Source organism: Ambystoma mexicanum, chromosome 3p, assembly GCF_040938575.1.
Source record: "Ambystoma mexicanum isolate Mex_15411 chromosome 3p, UKY_AmexF1_1, whole genome shotgun sequence".
NCBI classification, from domain to species: Eukaryota; Metazoa; Chordata; class Amphibia; order Caudata; family Ambystomatidae; genus Ambystoma; species Ambystoma mexicanum.
Window position 1 is genome coordinate 632835518 of NC_090925.1, and position 16794 is coordinate 632852311.

A 16794-nucleotide genomic window follows, 5' to 3' on the forward strand; every position below is an offset into this window, starting at 1 on the left:
GAATACATACCTTGATAACTCAGGCCCATTTAAAGAATAACATGTGGTATCAGCACATGAAGGAGGTGTGGAGAAGATTGTCAGATGCTATGGGTGTTCTCTCATCCCTTATGCCTTGAGCACAGTCAGAACATTTATCACAAGAGAAATACCCATACATGATATGAAGCGAAGTGTCTCAGCCATGTCGCAGCATGCATGACAAGAGGACAGTTTGAAGGAAGATGCGCAACCCTACGATGGAGGTCGAAAAAGATGTTCCCAAATGAAGATGCATATATAAAAAAAGCAGAAAATGGAAAAGGACCCCAGTTGGAAAAGCAGAATGCTCCTATATGTATTCAGTGATATGACAGGAGAACAGATAAGGACATTTGAACAAAAGAGACTGGGTTGTGCAGACACATGGGAAATGCCAGGATTGCCAGGATGCTGGGAGATATCTCAGCTATTGGTATATGGAGTAGCCGCCAGTACAGATGGAAAGAAGGATTGTTAGCATGCAGCACACATTTATTGATGACAGCACAGATAGTTCAAATAGGGAATGATGAATTCCTGAAAGAACTATTCAAATTATTTTAACATGGGTTGAAAATGAAGCAGGACCTGTATCCATACTACCAATGAAATAAACAAGACTGTTTTAGAATCAGGGGTCTGACCAAAGTTGGATAAAACAAAGGATTCAAGCAAATAATTGATGGACCAGGAATTAACAGAAGAACTGCCATGCTAATGGACCACTTTTGAGCATGTAGATCCAAAACTTATATACAGCTACCTACTAATTGGGGAGGAATATGTTCTATTGTGATCACATATTCATTGGTGATTCCCCAAAGCGATCTCCATATCAATAGATTTTTGAAAATGGATACACACCAAAGAAAGAAGAGTTCACTCAACCTCATTCAACAGAAGAGAGAGAACTAGTTTTCATCAAAATGAATAGAAGCTTATCACAACATTCCTGATGAGCATACATTGTTCAGTACAATAGCAGTGATCTTTACAGCCATATTCATGCCAGAAATTCAAACTGTACTGAACGCCAAGTGGTTACAAATAACCAGGTGGGAGCTGCTAAGGAGTCTGCAATTAAAGAAGAATTATGACCCTCAAGAAAAGGTATGCCCTCGACTTAATTACAGGGTGTGAACCAAGATCGTGCTTCGTGCTGTACATACACACCTGTTTATGATGGAAAAATATTACCCTGACAGAAGCAATAACTATGCTATCAACTCTGCATATGAAAATGGTGGAAGCAGTAGATGAGACCGAAGATCAAGACTGATTTTCTTTGCTGTTCTTGTGGGTTCCAACCTTGCTGGAAAATGTCTTTAAACTGCTTGGAGCAATACTAGTGTTAGTGTTTCTGGGAAGTTGTCTTGTAAGAATAATCAAAGAACAGTGCAAGAAGATAGCAAAGAAAGCTACTGAGATGAAGATAATGACTGATGTAAATGCCGTGACTGAGCAGCACACACAGACTGAAAGCACCACCCATGTGCACCTGAAAGGAAGTACTGTGGGACCCACATGAACAAAACTTTATTACCCCAAGTATCATAAGAACTATGTGGGACATTAGGTGCTCTGTCAAATGACTGGGGAGTGTTGTCATATTTTAATGTTATTTATTTATTTATGTATTTATTTATTTGTACATTTGTAAAGCGCATAAAGCCCAAAGGCATCCAGGCACTGACTCTTGTGAAGATGGTTACAGGTTTTTTTTTTCTTTCATAGCTTCGTTAAGGTACACCTACACAGTTGCATTACAAAAATACTGACTTCGAGACTGAGGGTAACAAGAGTTGCAGTGGCTAGGACCTGTATCCATACTACCAATGAAATAAACAAGACTGTTTTAGAATCAGGGGTTTCTAAAAAACAGGCTAGGTATGCATGGTGTTCGCCTTGGTATCGGCAGAAGTGTCAGCATACCTGGTGTGTGGATGAGCACATAGAGAATGCAGGTGACCTGAGAGGAGTGACAAAGATGTGTAAAAAACACAGTGTGAACAAAAGGTAAAAAAATGTGATTGAGGACTTGACAGAATATAGAATATAGAGAGGCAGATGTACACTTTATCTATATTACCAGCCCCCTCACCCCTGTCATATTGGAAGAACAAAAAGAAGACACTGTGCGTGATACCGGATATCATCCCAATACCACATCTTAGATATGAGAGACGTTATGTGATCAGACAACCGTATCGAATGTACCCTCAAACTAACGTTGTAGAAGGATGTCTCCAGACAACATTGAACATATAAGAGTCATAAGTGAAATCTGACAAGTGTAAAGTGACATAATAAAGTGAAAACACAAGTACGCACTGAAACGATATGCAATTACCTAAAGAATGAAGATTTGACTGAAGTAACAAAGTGAACATTTGTGTGAATTCGAGTAGATGTATATATGGAGAAATGCAAGGTAGATCAGATATCTAGAGGGTTGCTGCATTAGAAAATATAATACCGGCATAGCAGCCATGATGACAAAATGGACGTCGACTCTGTATAAATAGTAAGCAGAAGCCTGAAGGAGAGCAACCAAAGCTGCTGAGCTAACAGGCACTGGAATACATCTCTGTGCAAGTACAAAAAACAGTTGCTTGGCTTGCGTTCAAGGCCGCTGCAGCAAGAAGCAACTGCAAGGCACAATAGTAATCAAAGAGGATAAGCTTCATACGCAAAACCTATTTCTCTTAGATAAAGAAAAGGACTGAAGATTTGAAAGTGTCAAGTATTGAACAACCAAAGATGCAGAAAGCATATGCAAGATGGAACAAGCAAGTCTCCAGAGGTCAAGATGAATAATAGCACCTCATATAATTGAATCAAATAGCACTAAATAATAGGGCAGGATGGGAAAAAAACATGGTCTCCTCACACGTGGTGCAAGACCAGGAAAAAAGACCTATACATAAATCTTCAGATGAATATAACAATGTTCATTCACTCCCTTCAAAGTTCAAAGGAAGAAAACAGTCAGCAAGGCGAACTACAAAGAAGAATCATTGCCTTTAGGGCATACCTAATGAGAAATGTTAGGCTAATTAGCCAAGTGGACAGTTGTCTGACGTTGTTCCCCCACCTGTGTTTTGTTTTGCTTACGTGCTGCGAACGAGTCGAATGGCCAAGGTTTGGAAGAGAATGCCAACCAATTATGAGGGCTTATGTAATCATGGTCTATACATTGTTGCTGAAGCCAATCTGCTGCTGTTATTTTGCTATTATCTGTATCATACATAGTTACAGGTATTTCAAACGTACCTACCAGATAAGGGTCAGCCAATAATACTAACACCTAAACAAACTATAGATGTATATGTTTTCTTAATCAATCCCTCCATTCAATAGGTTGTTACTGTTTTGCCACATAGGATGACTTCAGGACTGACCTATATTGAGCTATAAAGACTTTTGTGTAATGAAAATGTATTCAACAGTGTGTGAGCTACAATCTGTTCGTTCACCAGGTTTCCCTACTTTATTGAGCTGATAATGAAGTAGTATTTTGCCATATTTGTTCAGTTTGTCTCGTTATTTGGGCCTGAGATTATTTATTGGTAATCCCATCTGGCACTTGCAATGCTCCTGGTGCTATTGCACAGTAACTGCAGTGAGGGATCTTACGTTGGCCATGCCTGTTATGGAAAAGAGGCAGGTGGCAGGAGAAATGTTCTGAGCAGGAAAGGGAACTGGGTTGATGCCTCCATTGCTATGAAGAGCTGGTGGATACAGTCGGCTACTGAGAAGATCATCTGAACATTTGGTATGATGTCCATGTTCCACACCCCTGATGCATAAGTAAACAATTCCTCTCAAATTGCTGTAGGGTTAGGGAGGGACACTGGGAAACCTTTAAATGGGAGGTATTTCTCTATCCCCCTCACTGAAGTCTTCCATAAACAACAATCCAATAAAGTGGACTGCCTGTGTAGCTAGAATGTAGCCTTTCACTTCCAGTGCCCTTATAAAATATCCATGTTGGAAATAACTTAATAAGTGCTGCATGTTGGCGTTATGATGAATGGCAGGCTGGTTGTGTCATATTGGACGTTTTGGTATTAGGAGGGAGGGTGGGTGTGACAGGGGCTCTTGTTAGAGTTATGGTGACGGATGGAGGGCTTTGTTAGGGGCTCATACAGGGTTGGATTGTTGCCAGGTAAGAAACTACACTGAATTGACATTGTAGGATCTATGTAATTTGCACGTACTATAATTATTATTAATAATTAGTGTACAAGCCAGTTTACATGGGCCAAAGAGAAGGTTTTCATTGACACAGTAGGGACACTAAATAGTCTAAGCCAACTGCTCCCTCTGGTGATGACAACAGGCGAAGCTACTGCATTGGAGGAACATACAGGGACAGACATACATGGCCTTTTATTATATTGTTAAATTAGATTACATGCTAAACATGTGATTCTGTCATGCACCCAAGTGTGAGCTAAATGTTAAACATTGGCATAAGTGTACTTGGAAGTATTTGCCAATACATTCCCAGTGGAATGTCAGCCCATTTTATTCATCTCAATGCACATGTCTCACCTGTCTGCTATCATCGTCACTGTCTTGTGCTTGAACATGACTACAAATGCATATATTGGGTAGAATGCAGCAAAACATAGTTTGTTTCCCCAGCTCTTCAGGGTTGTACGCAGGTACACCTCTGCTCCTTGGAGACACCAGAATCATGCCTTAAGTCACCAAATGCCCTTTCGTGTCCTCATGTTTACATTGTGATGATGTTCCTGCTGGCAATGGGGACCAGGAAAAATACATCCTCAGCCAGGACAACAGGTTGTATCATTAACTAACAACAGTGAATATCAATGGGTTGATATGAGGGTGTAAACAACTATGTCGTCCAGAACAGTTCGTTCAGAATTCTGCGGATTGCTTTGCGCATGGAATCCTGTTTACATAATGTCCTCGTTACCCATCAATTGACACTGCATGGTTGTCTGCATGGGAACCTGTGTTATGGTGAGAAGGTGTTGAAGGCGAGTGTGTGTAGGTAGGCCACAGGGATGTGGATGTGTGGTTATGTTATGGTTCTGTCATAAAAAAGCGTTTTGTTATCTACTTAGCAGTTGTATCCATTGGCTCACATGGGTCTGCATTTTGGATGCTGTTCTTTGGCACCATTGCATTGTGTGCTGATCCAGGGATCCAAGTGTAGTAGTAGGTGTTGGTCATGACAACACTAGATGCCACTTTTAAATTCATGGTGCATTGCAGCTTATGGTTTATGAACCCCAGATCCCTCCCCTGGGGTCAGATTAATGCGACATGTGTGCAGTCCAGGGCAACCTTACATTTGGAAAGTGGGCAATGTTTGAGAATATGCCTTTGGTGGTAGTTTGGCATTCTGGGAAGTGTGGTGATAAATGTGAATATTGGCATGTAGCAGGAACACTCTTAAGAACTAGCCAAAGATACATGCAAATGAGCTTATTGCATTCCCTTTGACATGACAATAGACTTGGAATGTCACACATGTGCAGACATTATGGACCGTTATCATGTTGAGGAGAGGGAGAATGGTACGTGGATGATGAAAAAAATGTGTATATCCCCTATTATATGGTCTCCTTCTATATATTGGAGACATCTAGTGGGGTCACAAAGGAGACTTTGTACCTCACCAAACTAATGGCCACTAATGGCCATTGCTGGTATAAGGAAAAAAGTCAAGTTACCACAACTCATTCACTGCCAACGCACAGGGGGCAGCCTCATGCACAACCAAAATCCTATTGGCCTTTAAATGAGAATTTGTGGGAAGAAAGAGTGCATATTATAGCATGGGCACTGCAGAATAAGTAACCAAAAGACCACAGGTATTAACACCCCATTTGTAAACGCCCCTTACAGAAAATGGTGTTACCACAGCAAACAAACCATGACAGATAAAACACTCCCCATGATGCAAGTGGACAGACCAAAATGTGCCGCTGCTGTAGGAAGTTGCAGAAGAACCATGACTCCAGTATTGGTGAATGGTGTTTCAATAAATAGAAAAGAAATCTGGCATAAAGTAATAGACCTTAGTAATCGGAATGGAAAACAGAAGTTTTTGACTCATAATGAATGTGATGTCGGTGTGCATATTGAATTAGATTCCAGTTCCTATGGGTGCCCTGTAGGAATCAAGAACATAGAAAGACCCACATTTCTGCAGCATTGCATAATCCATCTTCCACTTACTCTATCATAGTGAGTTTCCAACTATTTGCTATTCAGTGGCTCATTGAGTGAAGACTGCATTTGTTTGCAGAATTGTACTGTAAGAGAGATGGTATAGAAAGTGAAAGAGAGGGATGAGGTCTTGAAGTCATTTATGTCAAATATCCTTGCCAGTATGTGAAGAACTAAAGACCACTGGTACAGGTGGCATGCAGAGGCGAGTATTGTTCAACAGTTATTTTGTGCAAAGCGTATCTGCCAATGGAGCACTTCATATTCACTTTCTGCTGTGGGTGAAATACGCCCTGTACTTTGGAAATAGTCCGGACAACTCTGATGAGTTCATTTAAAATAATGTCATATGTACAGTTCCAACAGAGATTGATAAAGCAGAGTTTTGGATGAAAGTGTTGTGTTTTTAGATGCACACTTTTGGCAGATCTTTCTACTTTAGATATGTTTTTTATTTTTTTATTGACTTGGCTGAAACATTCAACCTTTCAACACAATAGACATATTAACAATTTAAAATCTCCTTCTGTTTTAACCATAATATTATTTCTTTCTTACATATTTAAAAATTAAAGGATGACAACAAAAGGAAAAACACGAAGGAAAAAAGAAAAAAAATCTTTAAAAAAATTCCATTTGAGTCCTTTCTGATATTTCTTGGTTCTCCAAGTAGGTCATTCTCCAACTTCAGTTAATGAAGAAAGTTCATTGTCACATAACCTATTGATTTAGAGTAGATGTGAAATATGTATTTCCACAGGTCCTTTGCATTCATATGCTACGCATGGCTAAACAGTTTTTTTGAAATATTGAACGCTTAAATCTTGCAATTTAAAACATTCTGTAACATTGTGCTCGAGGGATTCAATTTCTATATGACAAAAACAACATACATTGTTTTTTTGATCATTTTTATATCATTTGGATGTGACCTCTGTGGTCTTCCACAGATTTAGTGTCAGGCACAAAAAAAATTGCAGAGCATTGGGTGATCTTAATGAATATGCTTCGGAATTCCCAAATAATTTAAATGCAAATGGGTTGTTCTTAAAGACTTGGTATTTACTACACAATTCTCTAGTTGAGATCCAATCTCTTTGCCATATTTTTACTTTGGCTTTACTGGGTATTTGCAGAAGTAATTCTTCTGTATATCTGCTTCGCACATAAACTCTTGTGACTTTGATCTCCACTGTTTAATGAATTCATCATCAGATGTCCTTACATAGCTCGCCAGTAGAGTAACCAGAAAATGTTTACAATTATGTAGTACACATTTCCTATATAGTATATACACCTTCCACTTTTATGCTGCATATATGGATACCAATCCTATTTCATGCCTAATTAGAGCTATCAGCGTTGATTACCGTAGTTTCAGCATTATTCCAAAAACTGGATGGTGTGCATTCTTTCGTTTCCAATCCACATAACAAAATAGGCATAACTTTTTGTTTAAAATATGTAATTAATGGATAAATGGAAAATTTGTAATACTTGCCACTGATAATTCATGCCTGCGACAACAGACTATTACATTTCAGCTTTAAACTGTGGTCATTCGGCAAGTCTCTCGGATGATTATTAATGTTAGAGCCTAGCAGGTATAATGGTACTACTTCTATATTTTGATCATTTAATATCCACTTATGTCCGAAATTATGCTATTTAACTGTACCAAATTGTACTATTTGTGTCTTTTTATTGTTTATGGTAATTTTTTTGTAAATGTATATCACTATAAGGCATGAAGCATATTGCGTAATCCCATGGGCGTCTTAGATATTAGGAGAAGATCATCCGCATACAATAACCATTTGACTGTCTGATCTCCAATTTTAGGGGAGTCAGTTATAACATTTGCAAACTCCATTCCTAGGTCCAGTATAAAAAAATGGAAGATGGCTGCAGCGAGTATACAACCCTACTTCAGCCCCCTTGATGTAGGAATAGGATCTGAGAGCCATCACTACGCAATCTTATCTGTAGGGTCGTCTGGTTATGGAAATCTATCAACAATTTTAAGATGAACCATGTGCCGTAATGCTTCATTAGTTTCAGGAACAACAATTCTCGTACCATAGAATCAAACGCCGTCTTAAAATTGACAAAGGCTACATATAATGGCTGCTTCCTACTGCGCTGTTTGGCAATGATGATGTTTATAGTGAGCAGATTAATGCCAGTTCCCAACCCTGGACGAAACCCTTTTTGACATGCATCTCGTAAGTTCTCTATGCTTAACCAAGCAGTAAAGACCTAAAGGACCAGGCAAGCAAATAACATCCTCTGACATTCTAATAAGGCTATTGCCCTATATGTGCCCGGGTCCATTCTATTTCCCTTTTTAAAAACTAGTAATTAGCAACGACTTCTTTCATGAGCTGGGCAATTGTCCTGATCGCATTACTTCTTCAAAGATCTTCTGAAGTATAGAGGCCCAAACTTATGGGTATGTCTTTAACATTGCATTGTCAAGTCCGTCGGGTCCATGTGCATGCAACATACTTTGTATCGAGATGTAGAAAAGAAAACCATCATACTCAAATAGAATTATATGATCCCAATTTGCACTATTTAAAACAAGATGGGAATTTGGTACTGGTGTTTGATAGATTGTTTGAAAATAGTTGCAGCATGTTTTTGCTGATATGGGATTTATTTGGAGTCGTGATCTTTAAATGTAAATTTATTAAGCAACCCCCATATTCCTGCTGACGACTTGGAAGCCATCTTTCGCATCATGTGCTCACTATCTTTTGCTAGCATATAGATTTTCTTCCTCTTTGCCAGTCTTTAAATACAGATCGCAGATGATTTGCCTTGCACAATCTCTCACTTACGGGTAAATGTTTCAGGTGACGAATTTGGCATCTCAATTCAGCTTTTTTAGTCTTTACCTCAACGCCAAATACATGAGAATGCTTAAAATTACTGCCTTGCACAGCTGCTTCCACATACACATATCTTTGCATTGATGACACATAATCTTGACTTGGGTCAGTTGTTAATATGCTGTCAAATTCAATTCGAGATTTCCCAGACCATTTTATGTGATTTTTGGCATTATTAGCAATCAACTGCCCTCTGTATCTTGTTCTCTCTTTGGAGTGCTGTCTTAACTCCCATTCCCAGGTTAAGCACAGTTGGCTATGGTCACTTTCAGAATTTGATTTGATTTCTAAGGTTTTGATCATGCTCATCAATGCAGCGTTTGTGAATATATAATCAATGGTAGCTACCATTGGGCCGTTATGCCAGGTATTAGCTGCTGGTATATCACCTTTGACCATGCCGTTCAACATTAAGAACTGTCTGTCTTCCATGATATGGCAACATATTTGTTCTTCCAAAGTTTGTTCCACTCCTTTTTTTGGTATTAGATGGAGATTTACTATGGATTATGATGTATTATGGTGTATGATACTCCTGATCGCTTAACACAGGATCCTGCCTTACTGTAACCCATGACTCAACCTGTACCTGTAACTAAGTTCCCCTACAAGTAACAGCACCACAATGCCCCTGGGCTGCCTGTGCGCTATATAAATGTAATAAATAAATAAATAAATACATTTAGATCACCCATAATTAGTATAAAGTCAATCTACCGTCCCATTGCTATTTCAACAAGAACCTCTTCTAATTGTTCAAAAAAGCCATTAGGGGTCAGATGTGCCCTTCCTCAATAGATATTAACAATTATTATAGTGTGTACATCTTTTGTTAATTTGACAATTTGTATAAATGATGTGGACGAGGCATACATGCTCACTGTAAAACCTTTGGCTTTCTTTATGGCTACCATTGAGCCCACCATCAGGCGACCACTAGGTTGCGAAAAGGCTGACACTGTCAATATTTCAAATCCCTCCCATATTGGAGGTTCTACCAACCATGTTTCCTGGAGTACCACTAAGTAAAAATTGCCCAACTCACTACTCTTCGAGGTAACAAAATTATAAAATCCTTGGGTTTTCCAGGAAATTAGGCAAATTGTTTCAGTTGAAGAAAATTGTTATGCATTGTGTTGTTGATCCTCCATCACAAACAGACTGGCATGAACAGCACCATATATTCTTGCGCTCCTCTTGGTTAAGCCCTGCCCATCTCCCAGCTATCCCGGGATATGATCTTTGTATAGGTTAAAGGCCATTAGATGAAATATATCCCTTACCTGTCAATTAATATCTGCTAGAACAGTTGAACCAACAAATATTCATGACTTGGATATATCTTGATCATCCTGAAACTCAATTCTGTCGATGTCTATTGTACTTATATTTTGCAGCTGAGGAATATCTTTACAGATGTTTAGTACGCTTGATCGATATAAATCATATTTCATAAAGGGATGGTGGCTTGTTTGAAATCGACTACGGTTCGGTGTTGATTTAGTCTTGAACATAGTGTTTTTTGCCAAGGCAACATTTCTTTTCCATTGCATATTTTGTCCAGAGTTTGAGTTATATTGTGTGTTCGCTTTACAAGCTACAGGCAAAGCCCTAAGGCCATTTAAGATTGGTTGATACCCCGGGATTGGCAATTGCTCTGTGTTGGTACATTCTGTGCCTTGTTCCTTCTTCCTATTGGCCATGTATTGTGCCACTGTTTTGCTTATTTCCTCTCTAATCTGGATTGTGGTCAGGCCAGTTATAGCATTACCCTGCTCATTGGGTAAGCTTACCCTAACAGGGATTTTATTTGATGTACTTTCTTCTCTTTCTTGCAATAGTACTGTTTCAGCAACCAGATCATCAAGTGGTTTGTATGTCAGATTAATGGTGGGCTGTTCTTTACTGCCAGCAACTTGTTGTTTCAATAAGGTATTACAATTATTTCCCACACATTTTTCTTCCCTTTTTCTTTTGCAGAATTTAAAATCTTTAAAAAGTGTCTCGTTTTACCACTTGCTTTAGCTACTCTCTGTATATTTAGTAGCTTTTTACTGATGTTTTTCTTGGACTTTGCGGATTGACTCTTTTTGATTTCTCTTGAATCAACCTGTGCAAATATGTTAAATGCATGTCCTTGTGTTTTATTACATTTATCGTGTGCCAAATTTACCACAGAATTACTAGGATCGGTGATATTGACAGAAATATTACTGCAAGTAACACTTGGCAGCCTTTTTTTGGGAGCGTCAAACTTCTCCTCCTCCTGTTTAGTTTTGGCATAAGGTAACTGGTTTGATTGTTCTATGTTTGTGTTTCTAGAGACATCCATAAGCTCAGTTTGAATCCCTACATTTATTAAGGAACAATGACTGAAAATGTCATACTCTGGGACCCTCATTTTGATTTAATCGTTGGTTATGTTTGCCGCCTTGTGACAGGATTGTTTGATAATTAATCTTTTGATCCATTGCTTTGTAAAGTTTAGCAAGGGATAACAAGGCTGTATTCATTGCCATTAAGATCAGATTTGCTTCCGCTACCACCGGCAGAGTGATTACCTCATCCCTGTGGTTCACAGCTGGACATTTTGTTTGATGACCATCCCAGTCCAAATTTGTTCATCTTGGGGTGGGAGGGATAAATGATAATGGTCCTCATTTTGAGTTTTGAGATTAGGGAACAACGATGCCGATAAAGGAATACTGGCATCGATTACTGCTATGGGATATTCTGACCAGCCCGACCGCTATTAACGGCATCGTAAAATACGATGCTGTTAATAGCGGTCTGGGTGCGTGCACACGACCCACCATGCTGGCATTAGCGGCATGCCATAAACTGGAGTAGATCACAAGTGAAGCGGACATGCAAATAACGGCCTCATGAAGGCGGAAAAAGTGGTTATCGGCATGCCGTAAATACCGGCATCGCCGACCTACCGTAAAATGCCCTGAGCAGTGTTCCCAACTGCCACAGGTGCACACAATCAGCACAGGTGGAGGCAATGGAGTCAGGCCCAGTACAAAAGGAGCAGCACACCCACAGACCCCACCCCCTCCCACACCAAGATGATTCCAATAGTAGTAGCATTACTGGAACTGGGGGACTTGCTTGCATTGCCACAACATCAACAACAACAACAACAGGTGCCACCAAAGAGGAGACGCAGGAGGATAAGGAGGATGAGACAGGCCCAGCATGCCCCACCAGTGCAGCCACTGTTACCATACCGGCAGCCCCCAATCCCTCGCATCAGAACCAGTCCTTTCAAACTAACCCTGAGCAGATCTACACCATGTACCATCTTGACCGGGACACCATCACCACCATAGGGGACTTGATACACAATGACATAGTGAACCTCATTGAAATACACACCGCCATCTCCCCTCTACTGGAGGTAGTGTCTGTGCTCCACTTCCTTGTCACAGGCACCTACCAGCACATAGTGGGGCACATGCATATCACAACCCTTTTTTTCCCGGATTCTGAACCATGTGCTGGATGCCCTCCTCAAACACACACGGGACTACATATCCCTACCACGGACTCCCCAGGAGATATTTCATACAAAAGTTGCCTTCCGTGCACTGGCAGGCGTGCCAAATTGTGTAGGTGCCCTCGACTGCACCCACATGGAGTTGGTGGTCCCGCATGCCATGGAGGTGGTGTACCGCAACCGCAAGCAATACCACTCCATCAATGTGCAGATGGTATGCAATGCCAGCAAGATCATCACACATTGTTGTGCCCGATATCCAGGATCAACTCATGACTCTTTGGTCCTGCGGAACTCCATGCTACCACGCTTCATGGAGTGACATGCTGGATGACGTGCCTGGCTGCTTGGTAAGTAGCAGAACTGGCACATGGCATTGAAATGGGGGGAGAGATGCACACACCACCATGCTGCCAATGTTGATGTGACTGCACAATGTGCACATCACCGAACACTGTGCCCCAAACCATCACAAACCGTACATGACACCCAAATCCCATATGAATGAAGTAAGGTCGACACCTATCACTACATAACTAACAAGAAACCATCCCACATCCCACAACATGTGCACCACTCATCAGCGACCCTCACCCTCCGTAACGCCATCCTGCACCATGCAGTGAATATGCACCATGTTGCTGTCTCCAGCATATCACCACACAGGAAAAGCATCCCTGGGAGTGCATCAAACTGAACCTACTAGGGAATCCACTGTCTGGCACAGGGCCGGCACACTCACAGGAGTGCTGCATGTCAACATAGGAATGATCAGCGCTGATTGCCCAATATTGCACAGACTACTGCCAATGCTCCCTCTAAGTAAATCTCACAGAACACAACACCTCACTAATGTGACACAAACACAGCTGTATGCACACACAATGCATGTCCAACAAGATATCAGTGCACACCATGTATCATCTTGAAGATGCAACCCACACCATTAGTCCATGGCACAGGACACATTGAGGGACTGAAAATGGCATCAATGCATCCAGGGACATATGCATGTGGGCAACGATAACCAGCAGGCATGTGTGACTAGTACAGCTGTCCATCATGAATCGGCTAACATTTACCTTTATTTACCTCTCATGTAGGTGATAGTGGCTATCCCTTGAAGCCGTGGCTCCTCACCCCTGTCCGAAACCCACAGAACAGGCACGAGGAGGACTACAATCATTCACATACCCGTACCCGTGTGGTCATCGAGCAGACCTTTGGCCTGTTGAAGGCACGATTTTGCTGCCTCAGCCGGTCGGGTGGGGCACTCCTCTACAGGCATGAGAAGGTGGCCAAGATCATCATGGCATGTGTAATGCTGCACAATATATGCATCCGCCGGAAGTGCCCCCTGACACTGAACTGCTACCACCTGATGATGATGAAGGGGAAGAAGAAGATGTGGCAGGACATCATCACAGTGCCGATGCACAGGAGGGATTTGATGTGCGTCAATCAGTTATTGCACAATATTTCTGACACACATGGCAGCAGAGGGTGACATGATGGTTGGACAGAGGGCACTGGGCGTGAGGCTACATGTACACTATGCACTGTAAATGAATAAATGACACATGCGCAATGATGAATGTCCACTCAGGTCTTCTTTTGCACACAACTGGTGTATTGAATGTAACAATATAAACGTAAGTGACAAAACCCACCACCACCCCACCCCTCCCCCCCACAACTCCCCCACACACCCTCACCCCCCGCTGAACCCCCACAACTCCCCCATACACCCTCACCCTCCTCCCCCTCACCCCAAATCTCCCCCATACAAGTCCCATTGAGTCCCCGAAGCCTACATGAAGCTGCCATAACTATTACTCGGGACTCCCTGACCCAGGGGGCGGCATGTCTTGTTGGCGCTGTGTACGTGCCAACCTGCGGAGCGGGCTCTTTTGTGTGGAACTGCAGGACGACGGTGTGGCCGCCTGCTGAGGTAGTGTGGCGGCATGCTTTAGCTCCATGGCATCCGCAATGTGCCCTAACACATACCGGAGGGCCAAGACCTCCTCGCAGAGGCGACTGGTGTTGTCCATGAAAGATCTCACCAGGGTGGCAGTGTTGTCCATAATGGACTGGCCTAGTGCAGCTAACTCTGTACGCCACTCCTCTCTGGCCTGACGGTTATCCTGTACAAACTCAAGAACAAGTGCAGTGAGCTGGTCAGCCTTCTGCAGCCCTGCGGGTGCACCTGTGGATGTGCTGGGAACCTGGCTGTCATGGCCAGCCTGCTCAGCCTCCCCAAAACTGAAAACTGGGCTGAGATGTCCCTCGGTGTGGTCATGGCCGGACTGCTCTGGGGTGGTCGCGTCACCGGTATCGTAAAATGATACTTGGGGGATGCAAGTTAGGTTGGGGTATGGACCACATCCATAATATCGTCCTCCATGGTGCCCCAGATGTCCTCTTGGGTGTCATACACAGTCAGGGATGCCCTGGCTGCCACCTCCCCAGCCAAACTACACTCCTCCGAATGGGGTGTCTCACATGTGTCTCTGGGCTTACCAGTGGGTGGAGGTGGTGGTGGTGCTGTGCAATGTGTACCTGTGGTGGCTTAGATGCTGGGACATGGCACTCCCTGGCTTGTCCCCTGGAGGTTGACGGCCGGTTGCTGTCCTCCTGGGACCTCTTCTGGTGTGTGGCCTGTGCAGGGGTAGTGTCCTGCCCATCGCTGTCATGGTCACTGCCTGTGGGGGTGGAAGAGAGGGACGGCATGAGTGATGTTTTGATAGGCATCATGCATACATTGGGACAATTGCTCATCCACACAATTGGGGGTAGTAGGCATTTGTGTTTGGAAGGGCATGTCATTTGATACATGGGTGGTAAATGGAGGCATATGTCGGCTTCACTCATGTTGGCCAGGAACAGTGCTGTCTGACATGCATACTATTTTGGTCATGCACGCTGTGTGCCTCGTGGAATTTCCACTCTGTGTACTATGTGTCATGTACGATGTTGCCTTGCACCAGGCATCATCATGTGTCTGTGATACTTCAGCATACTTTACTGGGAGTGTGTGTGTGTGTGGGCGACCATGGCGTGACTCTTCGGACTGACATTGGGGTTGACTTTCATCAGATTTGGCATAGCAGTGTTTACTTTGGACACTCACCTCTATCACCCGATGTTGTGGCGCCACACTCCATCTCGCCTACACCTTCAATAGATTCCGTCCCAATCATGCCTGCACATGTGTCCTCCCATGGGGTGAGCTTTATAGGGGAACAAGGACCTCCTCCTGTTCCCATGGCCTCGCTGTGATTGACGGATGGTATGTTGCGCACCCTTAGGCACAGGTCGTCCCATCGCTTATGGCAGTCTTTCACTGTGCGTGGTGTGTTGCCCACAGCACTAACCTTCTGGGCAACAAGTGCCCAGATCTCTTTTTTCCATAGCACTGCTTCTCTCCTCATGTTGCTGGAGAAGACTGTGCCTGCATGCTCGTGCAATGCGACCACGAGCATCTGGAGCTCGTCCTCATTAAATCGTTCATTTCTCAGGCAGGCAGCTCCCTTCTTCAGGGCCTTAGGCATTCTGGTCTTGTAGGAGGACGTTTTCTGACCATCAGCAGTGTCCCAGGGGTCCTGTGTGATGAGGATGGCAATGGATTGTGTTTTTAAAGATGGCCGACATGCTCCTTCCCGTTCCTGTGCGATGACGCTATTTCCGGTTCCGCTTATTAGCGGTCACCGCTAATTACGGTCACCCATATTTACAGTCACCGCTAATGACGCTTGATGCCGGTAAGGGCTTTTTGGGAGACTTTTGCGGCATGGCGCTAGATACCTTACCGGCATGGCTAAAGCTTGTGCCCACGAAGTCGAAATAGTCCTCTATTAGCGGACTGATGCCAGCACGGACACGCTATTTGCGCCATGCCGGTAAGGGATGTTACTTACCTCAAAACTCAGAATGAGGGCCAATGAGTTTATGGAGTTCTCTCGCTCAGAACAATCTAATACTCCTTCAGAGTGTAATGACATCTGATTGGATACCATCTGTATGTCATCCTCATACTCATTCCTCATGGGCTGGATCTAAATTTGGCTTCGAATTGGTGAGAGGTTATCCACTTGCATCAAGTCCCCTGTGTTGGAATGGACAAATACAACTTCATCATGGTTGTCAGAGTTATGACTTAGATTCATG